Source organism: Mus musculus, chromosome 17, assembly GCF_000001635.26.
Source record: "Mus musculus strain C57BL/6J chromosome 17, GRCm38.p6 C57BL/6J".
Classification (NCBI taxonomy): domain Eukaryota; kingdom Metazoa; phylum Chordata; class Mammalia; order Rodentia; family Muridae; genus Mus; species Mus musculus.
The window spans coordinates 7853134-7879741 of record NC_000083.6 but is presented as its reverse complement, the minus strand read 5'-3'; the positions used below and the strand labels follow the sequence as shown (position 1 = coordinate 7879741).

General features: G+C 48.3%; 1 long non-coding RNA gene across 1 annotated transcript in view; it reads left to right on the top strand.

The window, feature by feature from the left end:
* Positions 1 to 24669, top strand: part of Gm1604a (predicted gene 1604A) — a 252943-nt gene extending 228274 nt beyond the window's left edge. The window contains exon 6 of the long non-coding RNA NR_168938.1: positions 23250 to 24669. This is a non-coding gene — a long non-coding RNA (predicted gene 1604A). The remainder of the gene's footprint in view (positions 1 to 23249) is intronic.
* The last annotated feature ends 1939 nt before the right edge of the window (positions 24670 to 26608 follow it).

Sequence of the window (26608 nt, the reverse complement as noted above, 5' to 3'; positions counted from 1 at the left end):
TCTCGTATTATTTATAGTAAAAAGCAACTGAAACTCTTCCCTTTGGCCCTGGAGGCAAAGGGTGGGGCACTCCTGTCAATGAATTTTAGAGGAAATCTTAGATTTTTTTTCATAAAGATCTAAAAATAGACTCATGTGCCTTTTCCCATATTCTTTTTTTTTAAATCATAACTGTAAGCCTTTAAATGCACGACAAAACTTCTTGAGCATAGCTCTTACTCATTGGAACACAAATCTAAATGTTTCCTTGTATCCATTGAAAATATATAGTAGAAAATTCAACTTTACATTAAAATTAAACAAGACAGATATAGTTCCCAAACACATGGGAATTTGGCCAAATTGTCTCTGTCCCTCTCCGTCTCTGTCTCTGTTTCTGTCTCTCTGTCTGTCTGTCTGTCTGTCTGTCTCTGTCTCTTTGTCTCTCTGTCTCTCTCTCTCTTGCTCTCTCTCCAGAATCAGGCTTATGCCTTCTCTTGTCTGTCAAGACTGGTAGACTGTAGATTTTTATTGTTTTACCGTAGACCCACCATGAGCTTGGTCTCTGACTCAGCCAGTAGGGAGCAGAGCCCCTACTCACCAGCTGTGATTAGCTAATAACTCTTTAAATTCAGGTTAATGGAGGACACTGACATTTCTTCTCCTTAGCCTTTTTGTGTTATGACATTCAGAGTCCCCAAGCCTTCCTGGAAAGTGCATCAGAAATCATCTCCATCCCATAATAAAAACACTACATGCCGGCTCCACCCCAGGCACCACGTGGAACGATTCTGTCCAATCTTGCTCTAGTCCTTCTTGTAAGAAGGCCGGGTTTTATCCAGGTCACAGGCGAGAAACTGGAGACCCTTGGATCACCAATTACAGTCAGTATATGGAGCCTTCTGTGATTTATTCATCCTGTAGGGAAGAGCTGCTACTGGAGGAGACGCTACCACATCCCAGGTAGCAAGAGCAAGAGGAAACTAAACGAAATCCACCTTACATTAAAACTGGATGATCTGGATAAATTTCCCAAACACATAGTAGCTTGACTACACACACGCACACGCGCACGCGCGAGTGCACCATTTGGATAAGGAGGCCAAGTGAAATGATTCAGTGGGTAAGTAACTTCTATGAAGAGCTAGGAAGCAGATGACATTCTGCGGGAGCTCTTGGGCCAGCAAACCTTGTCCTAAACAACGGCTGACAATAAACCCTGCCTCAGATAAGGCAGAAGGTGGGCACTAGTTCTCCTCTGGCCTCCACATACATATCACACACTTACATGAATCCCAACACACACATACCAACACACTACCCAAGTAATGCTGGCACACTGCCTTGCAAGACTGCACAGCTAGGTCTGGGGACGTCTCCCTGGTCTACTGACAGCTGGCTGCCTGTTTCCACATTGTAGATTTCCCCCCCATCACCTGCCTTTTATCCTTCCTCTCCCGCTGGCTTTAGGTGCACCTGAGCAGTTGTTCAGCAGTGCTCCCAAGCTTGGCTGATGAGACTAAAGCCACTTGAGCCCAGTGCACTTCAGCCACTAGCTTTTAGCCACCAGTGTTCTTTCTGTGTAACTGTGGCAGGCAGCTGGGAGGCCCTGCCTGTCACAGGGGTAGGATTTCCCCGGGGCTTTCTCAGCACCTTGCAAACAACACATCCTGGCTGGGATACAGGGGAGGAGGCCAGAGTGGTTCTGAATTCTTTGAAATCTTTTAAGTATCTTCAAAACATAATCCTGGTGGGTAGGTGTGAGAAGTTCTTTAAACGGTGGCACATTTCCCACAGAGCTTAAATTAGAACTTTTTCAAGGGAAATTGAATGAAAGTATAAAATACTCTTCTTTTTATAAAACAGAAGTTTTAGAGTTTTAGGTGCCTCTCTCAGAGGTTGCATCATCTGTATAAAATGGTTCTTCTCCCCAGCCTTGGACTTCATTTGGTATTGACTATGACCCTAAAGCCTCCATAGGTTAAATCCCACAGACCCTTGACTACATTTATAGCCCCCTGTTTGCCTTCTGTAGAATTTTGGGAAGGTTGGCACTCATTCTATAAGGCTATGGTTTTTATCTGAAGAGCAGCCAGAATCCTGGGAGAGGGGGCGAGAGCTAAGAGGCTACTCTTCATTTCCTTCAGGCCACTGGGTCATCGGGGAGGAAAAAAGGGAACAGAGAAGCAAGGGGAAGGGGACTGCCCCCTCTGTGGCTTCCTTTGCTCTCCCAGAGACTGGAGCACACTCTGTTTTCTTGCAGTGCAGACTTCAAAACAGAGCAAAGCAAGTGTTGACCAAAATGCTTTGGGGAATAGGTCAAAAGTGCTTGTCAGGCCCATGTTAAGAGTCTCTTGGAGTGGCGCTAGTGCACGTGTGTGTTTGTTTTTCTTTGGTTTTTAATGGAATGTAGACACTTTCTGGTGTGTGCTCTCCAGGAAGGGTTCTGGGGCTCTGAATGTCACAACTTGTGACTTAACCAAAGGCAATACTTTCGAAACTTCTGCACATCGTCGGCATAAAACTGTGATAATGTTCACATCAAACCTTGAGGTAAACAGAGGCAGCAGGTAGCTGATCCAAGCCTTCTCCAGACAGGCTAACAATTGGAAAGATCCACCCGGGACTCTCTTACCTGTTTAATTAGTAAAGGTCGGCCTGAAAAGTTAAAGGACCAGCCTTAGCCTGTTGTGAAGTCTGAGCAAATGGCCCTCCGTGGTTTTCATCTACGGCTTCTTCAGCCATAGCCCAGAGCTGATGTTATCTGCAAGGTGGCCATAATTCATGACCTGCCTCCAGTAATGGTCCTCGTGGACCAGGATTTCACAGCTTCTGCTGTCCTCAAACCAGCTTCAATCAGTTTTTTTTTTTTACTCGTATCTGGTAGATATCGGCACGTCAGCAGACAGTGTGACTGTGAGCATGTATGCTTTGAGCACACGCCTCTATGCAATTTATGCGTGCACATGGGCATGTGTGTGTGAGTTCATGTCCACGTGTGTATGCATGCGTGCGTGCGTGCGTGCGTGCGTGTGTATGTGTGTGTGTGTGTGTGTGTGTTTGTAAGGAGGGGAAGCGGAGACAGTTACCCATTGTCTTGTTTTTTCAGAATCTCTTCCATCTTAAAGATGTCAAAACTCAGGCAAATCTTTTACATAGAAAAAAATGTTTTTTAGTCAAATTACCATTTCCTATTATTTAAAAGGCAAACACTAAGAATCCCTTCTATTGTGAGTTTTTGCGTTTGACCACCAGTGACAGCGTACCACTCACCTCTGTAACTTTGTTCTCTGGCCTTTCCACCCACTAGACACCTCCCACTGCCTCAGTGCCTAGCTCTGTAGATAAATGACACAGCCCAGAGGAAAGCCTGGGCGGGCTGCGACTGGGGGTTTCAGTGCTTGCTAAAGGTTACTGAGCCCCTGGGGAGAGAATGGGACAGATGTAGCCGGAGACAATGGGTTTGTGTCTTGGTGGGTGTAAAGTCCAAATAAGTAAGCCTGGGGGTGGGGGGGGGGCGGGTATTTCACTCAACAGGCAAGAGCAGGGCAGCTACTCCCAAAGCCACGCCCCCCCGGGGGGGGGTAAATCAGGGACTTTTATTCTGGGAGCCTTTCCGTATTCCTGTAGGGGTTGGTCTGTTCCTGGGCCTGCTCAGTTAAGGAGCACATTCTTGCGCATGCCCAGTTCAAGGTCGTGGTTTAAGTAGGCAGTGAGCACATTTTGGGGCGTGCTTAATCTGAGGTCACGGAGCACATTTAAGAAATTAAACTGATGGTCAGGAATGCTTCCTGGCCTGCTCAGCTTACATCGTAAAGTTTTAGTTGAAGACAGAGGAAAGGTGCCTATGGCCCATTCGTATAGGAGTTTGTTTGCCTTTAGTGGCTGAGTTTGGACTCAATCTGTTCTGTATTCAGGAATCTTCTCCCGGGGGAAGTGACCAGTTGTTTTCTTGTATCTGAGGTATAAATAAGTCCCCACTAGAGAGGAATACTTAGTCTTTTCCCTACTCCCCTCGGAGTCTGCCACGTCGCCTAAGCAACATTGCCAACCTACAAATGATTGGTTGATGCCTGAGGGGGCAGTGGAAATTGCTAGAAGTCTCCCCGTGTCCAAAAGCACACATAGGAATTTGAGCCCAGTGCTCTTGCCAATTGCTTATACAGAGCTAGTAAGCCAAATCTTCCCTCCTGTGCTAACGGTGTCACCTAAAATACCTCGTCCCGGACAGTGGTGGTGGTGGTACAAGCTCCAATCCAGCCCGTCCCAGCCTCCTGTGATTATAAAGACCACGAAAACATCCAGCTGATATGAGGGCTGCTGCTGCTACTGGCAAAATGGATGAATGTTTGCAGTTGGAGGTTATCAACCATACTGAGGGTGAAGGACAGAACACTTGTCAGATTCATATTCGTCTGACTCGAGAACATGTATACGTAGCAAACCACGCCCAGGAAAAGGCTTCCTCCCGTGAGCGCTTTGCTCTGCCAGGTGGACAGCGGGGAGGGTGCTAGCCTGCCTTCTTCCAGCCTCTCTCTTCTATTTTCCTTGCCCCCCCCCCCCAACCATCCCCTACCCCTTTCTCTTCATTCCTCTGAGATCTCAGCTGAGCCGTACACTCACAGGGGATTTACTTTTCTGACACACACAGAGACCTGAAGTGAGTGGTGTCACCAAAAGAATAAAGAAAACCCCAAACTTAGCGCCTCGTGTTAACCGCGTTTCACAACAAAGGCTGCCAGTGCCCTGGCTGACAGGGAAATTTTAAAAGTCATTGAAGTCGGAAATGTGTGACGTAGCCAATAGCAGCTGTGTGGAAACTGCTCTGCCCGTGGTCTTTCTACCAGTGACACGTTTCCACAGTGGGGCAGGCTGGGGGCTATCTCATTCTTTCAAGCTACGGAAAGTGGTTCGGTGTGTGGCCAGACCTGGTCTGTGGGAGCTTTGAGAAAGCACTGGAGAGGGAAAGGCAGAGTGTCAGAGGCGCCCGTGGAAGGGGTGCAGGGGAGCAGAGAGCCCAGGTAGGGCCTAAGCCACCGGGACTCCCCTCATCCCACTGTGGGGGTCTGGCATAAAGGAAGATGTGGCGATTCAGTATGCCAAGTCCCGAGTGCCTTCGCAAACAGAGAGAAGCACAGTTAAACTGGCTTCAGACGTCTAAAGCCGCAGTGGAGACCTGTTCTTGGGGCCTAGGGCTGGAGACCACAGATGTGTGTCTAGTCTTCTGCAGGGCTTGGGGGTCCCTGCATATGGAGACCCTCAGTGGAAACCATGCACCCTCCGTTCTCCACAGCTCCTACTGCTGTATGCATATCTCTCTCTCTCTCTCTCTCTCTCTCTCTCTCTGTGTGTGTGTGTGTGTGTGCGCGCGCGCATGTGCATGTGTGTACAAGCTTCCTCTTACATGAACTATGTCCAGAGTGTCTGAACTCTCCTGGCTCTTTCTTACTATCCATTTCCAAGTGGTGTGTGTGTACACACACATGCTTATGTTTTGAAACTTCACACGTGCTAGGTCAGAGCTCTATCACTGAGCTATACCCCAGTCCTCTGTGTTAGTTTTTACTTTGAGACAAGATTCCCTTAAGTCGCCCAGGCTGGCCTTGAACTCACTCTACAGCCTGGTCAGGCCATGAGCTTTTGATCCTCTGGCGTCGGCCTCTCTTGTAGCTGGGGTGATAGGCACCAGCAACCAAGCCTGGTTCGTTTTCAAACCTAAGGCCAACTTTGCACCACCGTCAGAGGCTACCTTCCCTGTTAGGCTGCCTGGCGTGTGCTCTTCCCTCTTGTTCTCTTCCAGTTCTCAAAACGCTCTCCCAGATTCAGGCCCGCGTATGGCAGAAGGAACTAAGGGAAATCAAGCAGCCTGCTGACCCCACAGCTGTCACGTGGAACGACGCTGTGGTACCAGAGTTTGTCGTCTATTGGGGAATTTTCTTTCTCCATGTGTCCCACATCCATTCTCCGGACTGCTTGCAAACCTATCACCGGCCTGCATGTCTGTCTTCTCTGTCACACATGCAAGCGGCCTCATTCATTCCCACCGCCAATCCTCTCTCACTGTGGCCAGCCTGAAGCCAAGCCAGCCCCTGTGTGGAGATGGGGGGAAGCAGTTGGTCGGGGAAGTCAAGGGAATGGCAGGGATCCAGCCAGGCCCTGCCCTGGAACAGTGACAGCTGCAGTCCTGGGTGGCATGCCTGGGCTCACTAACTGTCGCTACAGCCTTTTCAATGTTGGAACAGTCTTGGACAGATGGGAATGTTTGCCGAACTGAAGAGGTCAGCCCAAAAACTTTGGAAAATTCCACCAGACCCCTCCCCTCCTGAAAGAGAAGGGTCATAAAGAGCATAGGCACCCCTCCCCTCTGGAAGGGCGGGGCTAATTACAGTCCTCAGACCTCAGGGAGGTGGGGCTTACCACTGGCCACCTGTGGGTGGCTAGGGGAGGCCCAGAGCTCATAGACACATTCTGTGACCGTTGGCCACCTACCTCATTCCCTAAAGGCCAATCAATTTAAAAGTTACACTGTTCTGCCAATCACATTGTGCCTAATGGCTGCTGCTTTCAGAACTGTATAAAGGCTCGCTGGATGGGCTGTGCGTAGCTGTTCTCTCTCACGTGTAGGACGGCCCCAACATGCTGGAACAATAAATCCCTCTTGCTTTTTGCATCGATTCTCCACTCCATGTCTTTACTCAGGGAGTCCCCAGTAAGCCAGAGTCTTAGAGAACACCTGCTGTGTGCCAGCCAGAGAATCATGTTCAGCTGAAACAGTGTAACTCTCACCGGAAGTGCATGGGAGGTCCTGTTCTGAAGTTCTAGAATGGACGCTGTAAGTTCAATATAAAGTGTGCTCCAAAAGGCTAGTAGTTTGAAGGCTTGGTCCTCAGATAGTGGATCGAGTGGCCATGAGGAGTCTGACTTCCTAAGTAGACGTATAACTCCACAGCATTATTGAGTGGCCGTCAGAAGGTGAGGCCTGTTTGAGGAGGGACATCATTGGGGGTGTGTCTGTGATAAGCATCTTTTGCTTGTCCCCTGCTTTCTCCTCTTACTGGTTACCCTGAGCAGAGCATCTTTTTCCCGTGACCATGACACTCTGGCCTCACCACAGTCCTGAGAGCAGTGGGTCCAGCTGACCAAGGACTGAAACCTCTGTTACCCAGAGCCAAAACAAATCTTAGCTTCTCTTTTAGTGTTTTCTCTTGGGTATTTGTCACAGTGATGTCTGGTGACCTCAAAGACAAACATAGTTACGATACCATCAATGACACTCCTGACTGGGTATAGCTTTAAGATATATTTTACTTTGTTGATATTTTGATCTTTTATTAAAATGGTGTCCCCTCTCCTGTCCAAGAATGCTACTTATTCTGTAATGTGATTTTCTGTAGTGATGCATGGTTTTTAGATGGTTCTGAATTCAAAGCACTTTGACCCTCACACCTTACTTGATTTCAGTGTTCATTTTTCTCTGGAATGGGACAGGGCTTCTTAATTTTGTGTAGAGACAGTAAAGAAGGTCAGAGAAGAGGGCAACAGAATGAATGAGGGAAGGTTAAGGACTAGACCATCATTCTGGACTGCACACTGAATCTAACCTGTCTGAGATACCAGTTGCTGGCCTCCGCTCATTGCCACCAAGCGAGCCTCCCACTTGTGTTAAGGCCAGATGGAATGTTCTCTTTGCAGCCCCTAGTTGCTATGGGGTGGGTTGGCTCAGGGGAAATACCTCCGGGCTAGCAGACACCCACACACGCGTGAGTGGCAGGAAACAAAACCCAGTCGCCTGCATAGGAGTGTGTGCAGGTCTAGCCTGTGCGGGTGCCGGGCATGGGTGGGCTGAACAGTGTGACATTTCACTTCCCAGTGGAGTCTTTTGGTGGAAAAGGCTTGTAATGTAAATTTTGGGAAGAGAAGCCAAGTGGGAGGCACGGGAAGGCTCTAGCGGAGGTAGCAGCCCCTTATCTGACATTGTGATACTTTGCTTTCTTTGGAAAGGATATGTTGGCAGGGGGTCCTCCCCCTGAGTTTGTGTGTGTGTGTGCACACGTGTGCACTCATGTGCAACTGATTCTCAAAGGGCTCTGATGCCCCTCTTAATGTTTTAAGCTTTACCATTTTTATAGGACTCTCATGATTGTATAAGTAACATGCTGTGCCCAGGGTGGGGATGTTTTATCCTTCTTAGGGGACTGTCAAGGAGCAAGTCAAATGGCATTTTCTGGTGTGCTTTGAAGTGTCATGGTATTTAGGACAGGCTGCCCACCTATTTGGAGCACCCTCTTCTACAGTGACCAACTCTGGTTGGTTTATCAGAACCTAACTCAATTCTGCTGCCTGCTGGAGACTCTGAGGGCTCACCTGGTACCTTATTCTTAGAGTGCTCAGCACTCTGTCTCTAACATGCATCTCCTTGTCCTGTGGTGACTGTTCACCTGTCTCTATACGGGGACACTCCTTGACATATTGGTTTTTACCTCCCTAGTGTCAACCACTGTGCCAGCTAGATCGTTGTTTGATCGGCAGTCTGAAAGTCAATCTATCAGGTACATCTATGAAGCTAAATCTCAGCTAACTTTGGTCAGGATTCAAAGTGTGATTCACCCAGACTCTTTAAATGTCACTAAAGGTCACCACTGACATTAGGGTGCTGTGGCCCCTGAAGCAAACAGTAGAACCTTCAGCCAATCACCAGGGAGCTATTGTGCTTGGAACTTTTTTTTTTTTAAATAGAGGTCAGTGGCTTGCCCGCTCCTCCAGGAGATCCAGAATGCCATTTGCTTGGACTTAAGCCAGAGGCCATTTACTTCTCCAGCCTGATTCCCTTGCGCTCAAGTCTGCAGAATTTTGTACTTAGTTGCTATGTCATAGCATGGCCGTGAGCTCAAAGGAAACACACAGACCACTTGGCAAGACAGATTTCTTTTTTAGGTATCTTTAGAAACTAAAGAGCTCAGAGCCTCTACCCTCTAATTACAGACTGCACCCTACAGCATTGGTGAAGCTGAGCCTGGCTATGGGGACAGGCACTGAGTCCACCCCAGAAGCAGCAGCTGGGTAACTTTAGTGTCCCTTGGTTCTTGAACATTGCTTGACTCCTCAATTCCCTTTTTTCCTACTGATGTTAGCTTATGTTGTAGAACGATGTCAGGGAACCTCGGGTCAGAGAAGCTGCCCGCTGCATCAGATCAGCTGCGCCTGCTTGCAAGAATCCATAATTACAGCATTTATAGCCTGTTCCCATTCTCTCTGGGGCCGGAGTAGAGGGGCTGGCAGTCACGGGAGCCTATCCACTCCTCCAAGCCTCTCGTCTGCAATTCTGCTTTAATTGCAAGAGACATCCTGATCTTGGGAGACAACAGAATTTGTAGATTTGTAGGCTGCAGAAATGAAAGGGGCCCCGTCTAGGCAGCTATGGGGAAGCCATCATCCATGCTGGTCAAAGAATTTGCATGTGGCTACAGTAAATCCTCCTCCCATCCATGCTCTCTGAGGAACCCCAACCTACTTTTTAGCTGACCAGGGTGGACACTGGCAGAATCTGTTCTTTGCTGTGTTGTTAGGACCTCACGGGGAGGGGTGATATTGTCTCTGTCTCCCCAGGGAAGGGGTCTTCACAGTAGTTGTGATGCACTGTAGCATCTACAGATACCTTGAAGCCTTTGAAGTGTGAACACCTTATGTCCCGGGTCCACCCTTTTGGCTTCTCTGGCTGTGTTGTAATCTACAACGTTCAAGCTCAAGAAAAGCACAATTCAGTTATTGAAAAAAATGCAAAAAACCCCAAAACAACAACAAAAAGCACCCCAAAACAAAACAAAAGAACAAAACCAAAAACCAAAACCAAACCAAACAAACAAACAAAACCCCTTTCCTCATGGCATTTTATGTAGGTTTATGATTTTGTGTTGACCTACAGTTGTCCCTGGCCTGAGGTTTAGACATCCTGGGACATATGACATTTATATATTCAAGTATTTGGTTCCTTGCTAGTAAATTGAAATTAACCTTAATCCCATTTTAAAAAAAAACCAAATCATTTTTATTTCTTAATTATGTATCCGTCAGATCTCCTAGAAATACAGGTGGTTGAGCCCCTGGGATGAGAACCCAACTTGGAGCCGTTTTGAGAATAGTGCATGCTCTTAACTGCTGAACCATCTCTCCTGTTCACCTCTCCTGAAAGAGCTTCTGTGGATTTGCCATGTTCCCTGTGAGATGCAGAAGAGAGCGGGGTGTTCCCAAGTGACGATAAGTGCTTATGACCCCAGGTAGACCCACACACCTTCGTAGAGACTTTATTGACTCCCAAGCCTCACTCAGACTTTTGCTCTAATTTCTCTGCTGTCTGGGGAGCTTTGGGAACATGGCGTACAAGTGGTAGCTGAGGAGAGGAAGTTCCTGTCGCTGTCCCAGAGAATCCGACCCCATCTTTCACATCCTCTTTGCATTCCCCAGGCCCTCTGACCGCAGTCAGGTCTCCACTGCATAAGGCTTCATTCAAATAGATCCTTAAATGCACCAGTCTGTCCTCTGCAGTCTCTCTTCCTCTTCCCTCCTTTCCTCTCATCAGTGCCCCAACATCTCTCTATCCCTCCATCCTGCCTCAGTTACCAGAAGCACCCCGCCTAGAGACTTCTGCCACTGAGATCGGGTGGTGCCCTCAGGTTTTTCCTTGTCTATGCCCCTCACCCCCACCCTGTACAGATGTCCTGGGATCAGAGGCTGCTGGGAATGGGGGGGGGGGGAGGGTGGTGTGGACTTCTCCACTGCATGATCTTAATTTCTATAGGAGGAGAGACAGCAAGGAAGACTGTTTCTGTCCCAGACTGCAGTGGCTTTCCTGTAAGGGCTCCCAACAGCTGTGCAAAAGCAGAACCTGTCTAGACTGGGGGCTCCCAAGGCTGGGAAAGAGGTTGTCCCAGCGGTGAGTTCTCCGTGGGGGAAAGAGCAAGGTCGCCCTCTACAGGCAGCAGTGGGCTCTGTTGTATCTTCAGAGTTGCTGACTTCTCAGCTCTGCCTGTGTAGACATGAATTGGTGTTGAAGGTAGCCTGGAATGGGGCCTTGAGAGAATCCCGGGGTAAAGAGGGCTGCAGTGTAGTTCTTCTGAAGCCACTTTGGCCTTCTCGATGTGCCCCACTGCCAGGAGTAGCGTCTGTGTTCTTCTTGGCTCCACAGTCATGCCGTTTTAATTTCATCTAACTCCCCCCATGCAAAGGGCTTTCTTTAGGTAAGAACCGAGGCTTTGGTTTCATCGAGATCAGTTCTGGGGTTCCTGAGTTTCTCACCATCTGTGTGACCCACTCACTGCCCAGGACCTCGTTGCAGTAGTAGCCGGTGTATCCCTGCCCAAGGTGAGCTCTGGGAAATGTCGAGACTATTGAGCTCCGTTGTTGTGGGCAGCATCTGACCTGCGAGTGCTGAATGCTCAGATGCTGGGACAAATGTCTGTCCTGCTTGGGGCAGGTGAGCACTTTAACAATCTCATCTTTAGGGCTATCCATCGAGAAGATTGTAAATAACTGCTTGCTGCTTTTGTGATTTTTTTTTTCCCTTATGTTTGGTGATTCCTTTTGGGGCTACATCCACACGGTGCCAAAAGTACCCAGGTAACTCAGTAAGCACCTCTCAGATCATCCATGTAACATGTGTGACGCTCTCTCCTCCTTACCCCTTGCCCTGCTGGAAGGGAGTTAGCCTAAACCAGAATAAACACGTTGATCAATGGTACCCCAGCACTCACACCAGTGATGCAGGGTCAGGGATATCTGTCTGCTTGGAGGATCGATTGGTAAGGGGTAGATGGAGAATTGCCATGAGTGTAACCATGTCAGAAGCATCCACAACAATAATTTAATAAGCTATGTCAGTTTCCTTGGTTACAATTTCCCTCCAGTGTTAGCCATTGGCCATCACAGGTTCTTTGATGCTCATCTTAAATACTCATATCGACTCAGAACACACATTCACATCATTCAGTGTGTAGATATATATGAAATCCATATCAATGTACATATGTGAAATATAGATGTATGTATACACATATACGAGGTATATAGAGATGTATGTACATGAAATATTATAGATGTATGTATATATACACACATATGAGATATATAGAGATGTATGTACATGAAATATTATAGATGTATATATACACACACACATATGAGATATATAGAGATGTATGTAGATACACAGGTTACCGAGGGTAACGAAGCCTCGGCTGACTTCCTGAGGGCGGTGGCACATTGCTGGCACAGGTAAGGAGCGCCATCACAGGGTCAGATATTAACTAATCTAGTTGGAAAGTTGCTACAAGCGTCAGGCTGAGCTGCAGAGGCACAGAACTGGAGCTGGCCGGTCAGACACAACTCAAGGGAACAAACATTGAACACTGGACCAGGTGGAATTTTAGACCCAAAGACAGTAGCAAGTTTTCTGCTGGCGAGTCCCTTGTAGCACACCGCATGGTTGGGTGACTGGTTGGCAGCGTCATTGCCAGTGTAGTGTTAGGCTCCATTCCTTTCCTGGGGTCCAAGTGATGGCCTCGCCACCGGCTGTCCCACTCATCCATCCCCTTGCCCTGAGCTCCTGTTCCTTCAGACTGATGACTTTATCTCTTCCAAGTGACTTGACCTCGCGCCCCCCCCACCCCCACACTGGTGTTTCAAAACAGGGTTTCTCTGTATTGCCCTGGCTGTCCTGGAACTCACTCTGTAGACCAGGCTGGCCTGGAACTCAGAGATCCGCCTGCCTCTGCCTCCTGAGTCCTGGGATTAAAGGTGTGCACCACCACACCCAACTACGCCACCTTACAGCAGGGGTTAGGATGTTCCCTGAACCTTTACTGGTCTTACCCATTGCTCTTTGCAAAGAAGCCTGGAAGGCCAGGCTGAGCTGCTGCCCCACTGCACTGACTGGGGCTTCCCAGTTCACAGTAAGACAGAGGTCATGTTCTCTTTCTCCTTACACAGCCCCCTTGAAACTCAGGATAAACATTGGGACTCTGTCTGATGCCCTGGATTGGCTGCAGAGGGGGTGAGGGGAACCAGAAGGGAGGAGTGCCTGAAGGAGGATCCTGGGCTTGAACCTGTGAGCCCAGTGCACCACTCATTCTCCCATAGACACTGACTCCCCTCTGTCGCAGGGTTCTCCCTGTCCAATTCTATTAATGCAGAGGAGGTCTGGGGGAAAGGGAGGCAGAGCCAAGAGTTGCAGGGAGGGGGGAGGGGGAGAGCGAGAGAGAGAGAGAGAGAGAGAGAGAGAGAGAGAGAGAGAGAGAGAGAGAGAGAGAGATATCTGGAGGAGAGAGAACCAGAATGGAGGCTGACGTTCTCAAATGGTTAGAATAATTGGGTTAAAGTTTTATCATTATCAATTGGTTCTGAAATTATTGTATTGACATCTTGTAAATTGTGATTTTTATTGATATATAAGTCTAATTGGTTAACTATAAGCTTAGTCTTCATGCTACTAGGTAATTAGGCGTTGAGATGGCTGACCTGGGGCTTTGTGTGGTAGAAAGAGAAACTCACCCCTCCCTCCCAGATGGCCAGGCGGGAGCCCAGTGGCTGAGAAAGAGCCTGAGACAAGCAAGTGAGATAAGCTGACAAGGGGGCTAGCTCCAGAGAGTTGGCAGAGGCAGGGGCAGGGAGTGTGGCCTGGCCCTGCTGAGAGTTGGCAGGTTCACTTTTTTTTTGACATTTCCCGAAACCCCCCTCCCTCCCCTGTAAATTCGATGGCTGTGTTTGCGTTTGCATTTTCCTTGCTCTTGAGATAGCCAGTTCTCTAAATTGCATCTTTTATGAAAGTTTACGTTCTCATGAAAGGAAATGAAATTGTCAGAGACCAGGTGGGAAACAATTTAGGGAGGTAGGCGAAGAGTCATTGTCCCTTTCTTGGGACTCAAAATATTTCTGCTACTTTGCTTCTAGAAATGTATGGACAGTGTTGCTTCTAAAGTCACATTTGAGTGCTTGCACTTGATAGGGTGGCCCGCAAGGGCAGGGACTGTATCTTCTTATTCCATTCCAGAGCCAGCCTGGCACAGAGTAGTTTTTGTTTGTTTGTTTGTTTGTTTTGTTTTGAATACAAGCGTTTCTTTCTATGAACGATGAAGTGGGTGCCTGGAAGTGACAGAGTTTCAGAATCATGCCAGCTCCGTGCACCCTTCTTTGTCTGGCTCTCTATCGCTGGCTGAACTCCGAGTGGGTGGATGATGAAAAGTTAACAGCTTAGAGTTCCCTCATCGCTCATGGTACTGCCTTACAGATAGGCTGTGCTGAAGAAGGCGCTCCATTGTAGAGAGGCCACTGTGAGAAGCTAAGTGGTCTAGAGAGGGCTGGAAAGTCTTCCTGGAGAAGGCCCATTAGAAACAGCAGTCCGGTCGGTCGGGAGGCTGTTTCTAATAGCCTCCTGGGAATAGACCAGGAAGTTTGAGTTCCAGTCCCAGACTGGAGAAACAAACGGATAGGAAAGCGGCAGCATGAGGACCGATCCTATGATCCTACATCAGGAGGGATCCACCCCCCACCCCCACCCCCCCAATGTGGATGTGGCCTCGAATCCCTCAGTGTGTGCATCCTAGCAGCAGACCCTCCTCCCCTGCCACAATCCTTCATCTCTCCATCTTTGTTCTTTCTGAACAGTGGTGGGTGGAGAACTTGAAAAATGCTCTCTTGCAGGGCCTTAGGGTGAACTTTATATTTTCACGTTTTCTTGATGTTTTTGGGTGCACCTCTGTTCCTACTCGCTTCTCACTGACCTCCACCGCCAAGAGATTTAATTACACTCTCCGAGCACGATGCGCCTCCTGCTGGCAAGAGTCTGTAATTACAACACCCAGTGGCCAATTCTATGTCCAATATAAGACTTAGCAGTTTTCAGGACATTAAAATCAAATGAGATGACATGACAAACCCTCATCTGATGTGACTGGTGTCCTTGTAAGAATAAACTAGGACGGAGATGTGGTTGCAGACTCAACTGTAGGCAGATGCAGGAATGTCACCTTCTACGGGGCAAAGAGGGAAACTCACAGAAGAAGTCACTGTAGCCAACACCTTGACTTTGGATTTCTGACTCAAAGCCGGGAGAAGACAAACTTTGATGTCTTGGTGCCACCATCTGTGGCACTCTGCCGTGTGGCCCTGGAGAACTGGCTCATCTGTGTTCTGCTCTGTGCCTTCCTGTCTCTCAGCAGAAGCCCAGAGCCATCTCTGGTTATCCCTGCGTCTATCTTTGGTATCCAGAGATGCTACTTTCCAGCGTTCTTTGCTGGTGTGATTTTTGCCCTTTTTCCTAACTACTAGACAAAGATAAAAACAGGATTAGCAAGTGATGTGGGACACCCCTTCCTCTCAGTTCGGCTTGAGTGTCCTGGGAGTCAGCTGACATTATTTAGGCATGATATACCGGCCTCCAGTGCACAGCATGTTAAGTTTTTACAGGGTACTACTGGCTGTGTGGGTTCCTCTCTGCCGCTTTGGATATGGTAAGGTGCCGGGATTTTATAGGTGTGCGATCGTTTTATTTTTGAATGAATAATGTGTGCTTATGAGGAAACGGAGACTCCAAAGAGAATTCTGTGGGCAACCCCAGCCTTGGGGACATACCGAGTTTGTCTTTTCCTTGCACATGGTAGCTTGTTCAATAAACACAAGTAAGAGAAAAACCTCTCTTATTTAAGCAAAAACAATGAGTTTCTAGTAATTTCCACCCACCTCGTGCATCACTTGCTCAGACAGTTTCAGGGTCAGAGGTGGGGAGCAGCAGCTCTCCTAACAGGGAAGGGCCGCCCCCTGTCTCCCGATGGAACTCTGCTTCCCTCTGGTGGCCAATTCTAGAACTGCAATGGACATTTTGGAGGTGGCCACAAAGAGGTCAGATAAGTGTATTTTAAAGCAGGAAAGTATAAAATATACTTATTTTAAAGTAGGTACATTTTAAATCCCCTTAAGAGTCCAGTGGCTAGAATATTTTTCTAGCTGACTGTTGAAATAAATTTGGGAGGCTCTGAATACTATTTGAGGATTGGTGGACATCTAATAAATATAAGCAGATTCTGGACTGTGAGGCTGACCAGTTCTTAATGACACACTGTGCTATAGTTCTGTTCATAATCTGTGTTTGTGTTCCCGGCCACAGTGGTGCTGAATATTACAATTTAATCTTAGGAGACTCGGGAATTTATGGACTTCCTGTATCAACAGGAGCCCGGCAGTTTGGAAGCAGCAGAAATGACAGGGTGTGTCACCTGCGTTGGGCTAGGCAGCGAGAGACAATGGTCAAGCCACCCACCCAGAGGGACGGCCAGAGGGATGCCAAGCCAGTCCTCTGTCCAGTGTGCCTGAAGTCTCAGGCACCCCCAGTCCTGTGTATGTTATGTGACACTGGTTCATACACATGCATGGTAAGATTTAATTAATAATTAGACAGGCTAAGAGATTAACAACAATAACCAATAGTAAAATACACTCATTATGGTGTGATAAAATGTATGTGAGCACACTCTCCCTCGAATACCTCAGTTCCTCGTTGTGCTTTAGTCGTCCCCCCCTTTGTTCTTTTCCTTTCACCCACAATGTCCACCCTCCCCCATCCCTCCCTCACCCTTCCTCCCTCCCTTCTTTCTTTCCTTAGTTTTAACAGAGGGGTTCACTTTAGCCCAGACTAACCTAGATCACACTATGTAGCCCAAGCTAGCCTCAAACTTTTAGCAATCTCCCTGCCTCAATCTCCCCAGTGTTTAATTACAAGCATGAGCTACTATGCCTGCCTGTCTAATTTTTTTGTTTCTCTTTTCTTTTTTCTTTTCTTTTCTTGTCCTTTCTTTTCCTTCCCTTCCCTCCCCCCCCTTTTTTTTCCTTTTTCTTTTTTCTTCGAGACAGGGTTTCTCTGTGTAGCCCTGGCTGTCTTGGAACTCACTCTGTAGACCAGGCTGGCCTTGAACTCAGATTTGCCTGCCTCTGCCTCCCAAGTGCTGAGATTAAAGGCGTGCACCACCAGTGCCAGATGTCTGGCTTATTTATTTATTTATATTGAATATTTTATGTATTTACATTTCAAATGTTTTCATCTTTCCCAGTTTCCCCTCCAGAACCCCCCTATCCCATTCCCCTCCCCCTGCTTCTATGAGGGTGCTCCCCCCCCCACTCCCACCTCACTGCCCTGGCATTCCCCTGCACTGGGGAACCAAACCTTCACAGGACCAAGGGCCTCTCCTTCTAGAGGATGCTAGACAAAGCCATCCTCTGTTACATATGCAGCTGGAGCCCTGGGTCCCTCCATGTGTACTCTATGGTTGGTGGTTTAGTCGCTGGGAGCTTGGGGGTGGGGGTGGGTGGGTTCTGGTTGGTTGATATTGTTGTTCTTCCTATGGGGTTGCAAACCCCTTCAGTCCTTTAACTCCTCCATTGGGATCCCCATGGTTGGCTGTGAGCATCCGCCTTAAAGACAGGATCTCATGTGTCTCAAGGTGAGCTTTGAACTTGCTGCATAGCCAAGAATGCGCTCCAGTTTCTGGTCTCTCTGTCCCTACCTCCATGGTGCTGGGGTTGCAGGAATGTATACCACCATGCCTACTGTAAGGTGCTGGGAGTGAACTTAGGGCTTTGCTCATGCTTGGCCAGCATTCTACTGACTGGGCTCAACCCCAGACCTACAAAAACGCTTTGCATTGCAAATATTACTGTAACTGAGTCTTCAGAGAAGGGGGATCTGCTGTGTTTCCTTGTGTGCTAGAAGCCTTTACCATCTCTCCAGCCCTGGTAAAGGTTTATTTGTTTATTAAATGCACATGCATGCTTTGCCTGTGTTTATCTAAGTACGATGTATGTGCAGGGCATGAGGAGGTCAGAAGGTGGCACCTGTCGGATACCTGGGAACTGCAGTTTGTGAGTGACCATGTGGGTACCATGGTGGGACAAAATCCACAAGAGCAGCATATGTTCTTCATCTCTGAGCAACCTCTCCAGTCCTTAACTGTATCTTATGTGTTGTTAGAGTAAAAATGAAAGAACCCACCAGGCGGTGGTGGCGCACGCCTTTAATCCCAGCACTTAGGAGGCAGAGACAGGTGGATTTCTGAGTTCGAAGCCAGCCTGGTCTACAAAGTGAGTTCCAGGACAGCCAGGGCTATACAGAGAAACCCTGTCTCGAAAAACCAAAAACAAACAAAAATGAAAGAACCCAACCTTCAGTTCAAGCCCGCCCCACTTTTCTCAACAGCTTACAGGGGATAATGAGGCCCTGGCCAAGGAGAGCACACACTTACACGTTAGCCTTGTAAATGGTCTAATGCACAGAGCAGTAGCTAACAGTGAGTGCAGGTGGGGACTCTGTAAAGCTTGATAACTGAGTCTGTCAAAGTAAACCGACAACAGACAAGAGGAAAATAAACGGTTATATTAATATGCAGGCGCATGGCAGGCACATAAAGTAAAATACAAGAAGGCTCAGAGAGCCAGAGCCAAGAGAACCCCCTTCCCAGGGAGAGTGAGACCATGATTCCAGCTAGAGAAGGGGAAGGGGAAATGATTTTAGGATTGAAGAATTAGCATAGGAGGGGGCGTGGCCCCTGGGTGTGGCTACGCTGTCTTGTTTAGGTTTCCAATCTTCTGAGGAAACAGTCTTTATGGGGGGTGGGGGGGGTGGAGAAGGACACTTTAGGGGAGCAATCCAGCACAACGGTGTGACAGAAGTAAGGGTGACAGCTGCTGCGACAGCTGCTGAAAGACCTCAGGCTGATTATTTAGTTCAGCATAACAGGATACCACACGCATGGGGGTGGGGAGCTGGTCTGTGTTACTCTCTATCACCCTTTATCCCCACCCCCGCTATTTTACCCCTATCTCTAGATAAGAGAGAAAGAAGGGTAGAGGAGAGACAGAGAGAGAGAGAGAGAGAGAGAGAGAGAGAGAGACAGAGCGACAGAAACAGAGGTCCCAGAGTCTAATATTTTTCTTTTTGTTTCTTCTTTGAGCACGACTACTAACAAAACACAACCAAGCCTGCCCCAAAATGACCAACAACCACCAGCCCCGTCTCTCAGGGCCCTAGCATTTTCTGAAAAGTTCCCAGAATTCCAAATGTCACGCAATCGCAGAAACTATCTGCAGCTGACAAAACCATGCCTCTGCTAGAGCACGAGGCAAATCACAGTCAGCTGTGGGGTTTGGGGTGAAATGAGCTCAGTTAATTATATTTAATTAATTAAATTTATTTATCATTGATTTTATTAATTATCTAACTAATTAACCGGAACGATTAATTAATTCAATTTAATTCTGGGATTAAAATGAAAACATATTCTTAGAATATTTCTGTGCCACTACAGAGGTGACTTTCCCTGAGCCACAGGAACAGCGTGGCAAGGCACCAGACAAACAGTAGAGTGTCAGCATCTGTCACCACTGTTCTTGTGTCCTGCAGGGGGACAAGAGCAATTCCCATTCCCTAGACTTGGACCTGCCCAGTGTGGGCAGGGTCCCTGTCGTCTGAAAGTAGCATGGGTGTTCTTCAAGGAGCCTTAGGAGGATGGCATCTCATAAATGCGCTGCCCAAGGGTCTCGTGCCTTGTAAGGGTCTGAAAATCGCTGAAGGAAGACCCCAGATTCAGATAGTATGCAAAGACAAAGATCATCTATTCTGCAGAAACAAGCATGGTTAATTTTTTGAAATGGCGACCCCAGACAAAGGCATGCAGGCCTTCTTATAGTGAATCTGGGGAACTCCCTAGAAGAGCTAGGTAACCTCAGATTTCATTGGTGGGTGCTGGGGGGTCACAGGTGTTCAGTGGTCTGCATCCCTATGTCATGAACGTTTAACCATAGGATGAGATTGGGCTGCCCAGTGCAGATGGCCCTTTCTGAGATAAGATATCTCCCCATTTTTGTGGCTAACCTCAGGCTGTTCTTTGGGAGGGGGTTTTATGACTCTGTTTCTGGATCTTATGGTCTGTGCCTATGGCCTTCTTTTTAAAATCAGGCCTGGTCCTTAAATGGTGACAAAGGGGGTTATGTTGTCCTTTCAGTCTGAGGACCCCAAGGAAGAACTGGTGCAGCCCCGTTTGCCCCACCGAGTCTGCTTCCATAGCACTGGACCAGGGTGCTGTTCACTGGTGGCATCGCACTCACCAAAACTGCTCTGGCCACACATGCCTGTGCAAGTTAGTGCACACATGCACATGGGTGGCCAGTGCAGTGCGGTGTGGGGCAGCTTTGTGTATGGTGTGGATTTCTCAGACTGTGAACTGCAACGTAGGGAGAACCACCTGTCAATAAAAAAGCTGATGGCTGCCAGGCGTGGTGGCACATGCCTTTAATCCCAGCACTTGGGAGGCAGAGGCAGGAGGATTTCTGAGTTCGAGGCCAGCCTGGTCTACAGAGTGAGTTCCAGGACAGCCAGGGCTACACAGAGAAACCCTGTCTTGAAAAACAAAACAAAACAAAACAAAACAAAACAAAACAAAATGCAGATGGCCAATGAGCTGAGGCAGGAAATAGGAGGTGAGACACTGGCAGGAAGTGAGAGGATTCTGGGAAAGAGTAAGGTTATAAAAGAGAGCAGAGCTGGGCGAAGAGCAGAGACTCATAGAGGAGACAGGCGGAAACCAGCAGGTAGGTGAGCCCAGGGAGGTGCTGAGGAAGACACAAAGGAAGACATGGTCCAGAGCCGAAGGAGAGGTAACTAACCACATGACAGACAGAAAATAGTTTAAAAGGGTTAATTAGGTTACGAGCTAGTCACTAATGAGCCAAAGCTTATGGCCTAGGCATTTAATGATTAGTCTCTGACTCATTGTCCCAGGAGCAGGCGTGAGGTTAGGAAAAAGAACTGGGCTTAACTTGTACAGTGAACAATACTTTTTGGGGCTCTGGGGACAGGACTGGCTATTTCCCGCTCAGTCTGAACACTGAGACTTTCTGTTCCTTTTGCCTGCTCCATCTCCAAATGCAGACCTCTGGCAGTTCCTAACTGAGGACAGTCCGTTCTGAATCTGGGGAGCGTCCTTTGAAGTCAAATTTCTGGGCCCACAGAGACAGATATAAAGGGCTAATTACCCAAAGGTCTCAAGTGAGTGGACACACTCAGGACTGGGAAGCTGACATGTGGAAAGATCTGCAGGCCGTTAGCATGGGCAGAACCCAGGAAGATCGACATACCAACCTGCATTCGTATTTACAGTGTGGATGCTGCAGGGGGCAGATTTGCAGATGGAATCTTTCAACCCAAAGTTCTCTGTTCTGACCTATAAAACCTTCACCCTCCCCCACCCCCACCCCTGCCACTGTACACACAGACACACCACACATGAAGGAATTGAACCCTGGTCCTCTGGAAGAGCAGCCAGTGCTCTTAACAGAGGAGCCATCTCTCCAGCTCCTGCTGGTCTTTTCTATGTGGCCCAAGATGGCTCGTCTAACTGTGTCCAGCATTGTCTGGTGCTTGCTGGGGTGTGACCTGTTCTCTGGTACCCACCTAGGCTATGCTGCACTGTGCCTGAACCCGGGTCCCCCAGCTTCCATCTTTGTTGTGTCCCACTGGACCAGATGCACTCGACCAAGTCTAGTTTTGCAGTGGTGGAAGGGGGTGGACTTTACCGCTGGTCAGCAGTTGGTGTCAAGTCATAGTATGAAGTGACCAGTGTGGGGGAAGAAGGGAGACCTGAGAACCTGTGTTGAGTCTCATCAAAGGTTATGACATGGGTCCCTCTCACAGGACTCAGACCAGAGCTGGAAGCCAAGCGAGGAGTAATAGTTCCAGTGACCCAGAGTTAGAGTTGTCGTCTCTCAGTTGGGGCCATTAGACGGCAAAGAGGATCCCAGACTGGGTGTGTGTGTGTGTGTGTGTGTGTGTGTGTGTGTGTGTGCAGAGATGATTCACAAGTGAAGGGGCACAGAGTAAGAGAGGTCTGTGGAGTGGTGGGCGGGGCTAGGATGCCACGTGTGGACCTGAACCACCACCAGGATGACTCAGTCATTTACTGTCTCCCCATTTCCCTTCCCTGGCTCTGGGGTCTCCCTGTCTCCTTACTTTCCTGTCTCCGTTCTTTTCCTTTCTCCCATCCCCTCTTCCTTATTTCTCTGTCCCTGCCCCTTTTCCCTCTGTCCCCTCTTTCCTGTTCTGTTTCTTTCTCTCTCCCCCTTTCCTCCCCTCCTCTTCCCTCCCTCCCTTCCCCTTCTCCTTCTCTCCCCTCCCCTTGCTTTCCCCTTCCTCCCACCCCTCCCCCTCTCTTTGGCCTTTATTACTGTCATTGACGCAGTGGAATGGAAGTATGTGGTTGGATTTGGATCCTGAGTCTGAGGGTGATGTATTTATTTCATCCCTTTTCAATTTTAGACATATGTTGCTCTTTCCGTGGGGTTCCACCCGAACCATCCAAATGAGACCGTCACAGGGAAAAGTCCTTCTTAGCTGAGTGTTGCTAACTTGGCTTTTCTGATTAAATCTGGCCCAAGGACTGTGGAAGCAGAGGGAGGACCTGCAGTTGCTGGCCATGTATTTATTGTGGCCTGCAGCCACTGCAGTAGAAACGGAATTTTGTCTGGGGCTGTAAAGGCCTGAGGACTTCTGGAAGCACCATTTGGTGAATGTCTCTGCAAAGGACATTGAATATAATCCCTGCTCCAGGCGAGGTGCGGTGAGGCGGGGCCAGATGTTCCCTCCCCACTCTGCCCTTCTGCTCCTCCTCAAACCTCAATCTCCAGCTCAATTCCCTCCTCTCTCCCCCCTCTCCTGCCTTCCTTATCCTCTCTCTCCTTCTCTCTCCCTCCCTCCCTCTTTCCCCACCTCTCTCTCTCTCTGTCCACCCACCTCTCCCAGCTGTGAGTTTTGCTTTGTACCCCTGACCAGTGTGGAGCTTGCTGTAGCCCAGGCAGGCCTTCAACACTGTGGGATTCTGGTGCCTCCACTTCCCAAGTGCTGAGATTTCAGGCTCGCACAACCACAGCCAGGACCTTTCCCTTCTGTTAGTTTTCTCTGCGTGTGGTACTGGGGCCAGATCACTACCACTGATCTACAGCCTCAGACTCCTCTCTTCTCACACAAAGAAGTGGCCAGTGTGTGTCCTTTCCCAAATCCTGGTCATGCCTTCTAAATAAGATAGATCTGCCCTGGGGCTCGGCCGGGACAGGCCACTTTTCACAGGGACAGACTCAAGCTTTCCTCAGAAAGTGAGGAAAAATACAAGAATGTAGTTTAGAAATTGGAGAGTTATTTATTTACTTATTTAATAAAATCTATCTTTTTTTTTTTCCTGCAGAATCTTGTCTGTTCCTGGGCACAGCCACGTCAGCAGGAGGCAAGAGGAGGCAGGGCTCTCTTTCAGAGAGAGAGAGAGAGAGAGAGAGAGAGAGAGAGAGAGAGAGGGAGAAAGAGAAGGAGAGAGACAAAGATGAGTGGAAAGGATGAAGAGGGCTTAGTTTTCTATTGCTGTGAAGAGATGCCATGCCCAAGGCAGGTCTTTTAAAGGAAAGCATTTAATTGGGGCTGGCCTACATTCAGAGATTTCGTTCATTATCATCACGGCAGGAAGAATGTTGGCACACAGACAGACATGGTGCTGGAGGTAGCTGAGAGTTCTACATCCGGATCAGAAGGCAGCAAGAAAAGACAGTGAATCATTAGGCCTAGCTTGAGCTTCTGAAACCTCAATCCCCTCTCCCCAAGTGAGGAACTTCCTCTAACAAGGCCACGCCCACTCCAACGAGGCCACGCCCACTCCAACCAGGCCATGCATCCTGATAGTGCCACTCCCTGGAGACCAAGCATTCAAATTTATGAGCTGATGGGGCCATTCCTGTTCAAACCACCACAGAAGATGACAGAAGGGAGCAAGAGGTCTGAACTCTAGCCCGGCTCCCACGTGGAGCTTGGACCATCCAAACAGTGTACAAGATTTGCAAATTAGCTACTCAGCTATGGGTAAGAAGGAGCTGGTATAGGCTGGCCTGGGCGCCGTGTGTGGAAGGCAGCGTCCAGTACAGATAGCAAGAGGAGCTGTTGCCTTATTTTCTACTGCTGTGAAGAGACACCATGACAAAGGCAACTTATAAAAAGAAACATTTAATTGAAGGCTTGCTTACTGTTTCAGAAGGTTAGGCCATCATGGCAGGGAGCATGGCAGCAGGCAGGCAGCCATGGTGCCAGGGCAGTAGTTGAGAGCTCATACCCATGAGACAGTGTAGATGCCCGACTCACCATCAAGGACGCCACAACAGGATTCTTCTGCATACATTTATTGGGAGAGCTTGATAGCGAAAGCGAAAGATCCTGAGCCCAAAAACCAGTGCTGCTTATAGGCCTAGGATAGGCTTGTCTACACCTGATTGGTTATGCTTTCAGTACCTCATTTACATGCCTCGGGCCAACTCGGCAAAAAACTCTACCGCACATGCGCACATTGGTTGTTTACCCATATTCACGGGCATCTGCTTATTGAAACCAGCACCATCTTGTAATGGCGTTTATTGGCTTCCCACAAGGCAGAGGCAGGGGTAAGAGGAAGGGAGAGGGAGGGGACTGAGGAGAGGGAGGAATTGAGGAATTGGGGCCTGGTGAAGGCTTTTGAAAGATAAAAGCCAAAACCCACTCCAACAGGGCCACACCTCCTCTTCCAAGGCAACACCTCCTAATCCTTACTCAGCCCACTAATGGGGAATAAAACTTCTAACTATATGCGCCTATGGGGGCCATTTGCATTCAAACCACCAAAGCCTTTCTTCCAAAGAGATAGAAAATAATCTAAAACTATGAGTAGAACGGTACTTGTTGATACTAAAACACACTCATGAGATGCTTTTCAGTTTAACAAGGCAGATGCTGTTGCAGGGAAATATAAAAAGAACCGGCAGGTTCCTGCCCTTGAGGCCCGCAACTCTCTGCCCCACAGGCCTGGCCAGCCATGCACTGGCGAGCAATGGCATACCTGTTTTTATCTCGTGGAGATTCTGAGTCAGAACTCCACAATCTCTCTCCGATGTCACTAGGCTCCCACTAACGGGTTGTTACCACACCAACCCCATGCTTCAAAGCCCCCACAGCCTGTGTGGTGCACATCAGGCGAACCCACGCTTTGCCACTGTATCTTTTCACTACAGAACCAGTCGAATCCGTGAGAAGAAAAACACCACACAAGCTTAGCTCAGAAACAATAACTCTATCTCTGGGTGCAACAATTAAAACCTTATCTTGTAAGCCCTATTAAATCTGATTCCTCTGGTGCGGAATCCTGAGGATCCACCATGATACTGGGAAACTCTAGCAGCTACATCTTGCCTTCAAGCTATCCCCATTGCAAACGCCTCTAAAGTTATCCTCCTTCCTCTCTTCCTCCGTCCAACCCGGAAGTCCCACCTACTTGCCCAGTGATTGGCTCCTTTTTTCATTAAGGGATTGGTTCACAAGAAGTCATATGGGTTCAGGACTCACTCCCTGTCCATAACCCCTCCCAGGAGAGCAGAATTAGCATCAACATACAAACAGCACCAAGCCCATCCACAACAAGACACAATCTAGGGTCACCTGAAAAGAGAGCCTCAGTGAGCAGTCCTCTAGACCCGGTTGGCCTGTGGAAATGCTTGCAAGGGTTGTCTTGCTTGTTTGTTGATGTAAGAGGACCCATCCCACTGGGGGCGGTATCATTCCTTTGGCAAGGGTTTCTGAACTGGGCAAGTATAGAGGAAGCCAGCTTAGAGCGAGCGAGTGTATTAATTCCTCCCTGCTCCTGAAGTGACTTCCTGTTGGAAGTTCCTGCCCTGTGTTCCAAGCACCTGGCAAAGCTTTACAGCTTTACAGCACATTTAGTATGCACCCCTTTGGGTAGACACTAGGGACAGCTGTGACCCATGTGTGAATCAAGTCAGAAGTGATGCTCACAGATCATTAACTGTGACATATCTTTGTCTTAGTTAGGGTTTTACTGCTGTGAACAGACACCATGACCAAGACAACTCTTATAAGGATAACATTTAATTGGGGCTGGCTTACAGGTTCAGAGGTTCAGTCCATTATCATCATGGTGGGAGCATGGCAGCATCCAGGCAGACATGATGCATCTTCATCTGAAGGCTGCTAGTGGAAGACAGACTTTCAGGCAGCTAGGATGAGGGTCTTAAAGCCCACCCCCACAGTGACACACTTCTTCCAACAAAGCCACACCTCCTAATAGTGCCACTCCCTGGGCCTAACATTTACAAGCCATCACAGTCTTTGTGAATGATGGAGTTTGAGGTTGCATCTGACATCCTTTACATAGTTCTTTCTATGTGAGTATTCTTAAATTTTTGGAGATGAATAAGGCTCACAGAACAAAAACATTGAGAGTATGGAAATTTCAATAACTTTCCTATCCCAGGCATAGCCTCCCCTGTGGCCCACATTGAAGTGACTGGTGTGTTAATGAACACAGTATGTGAAACTCAATGTGTCATGACCACTCAGAGCCCATGGTAACTCATGGTAAGCATTCAGGGTAACTCTTGAAACTGCTGGGTTCTAGGTGTTTGGACAAAGGCACATGTGAATGGAAGGGTCCATCAAGGATATCAACGGAAGATGTCCACTGAATATCTTCATTACCTTCAAATCCTGGCTCTTCTCTTGTTTGTTTTTCTAAACAAG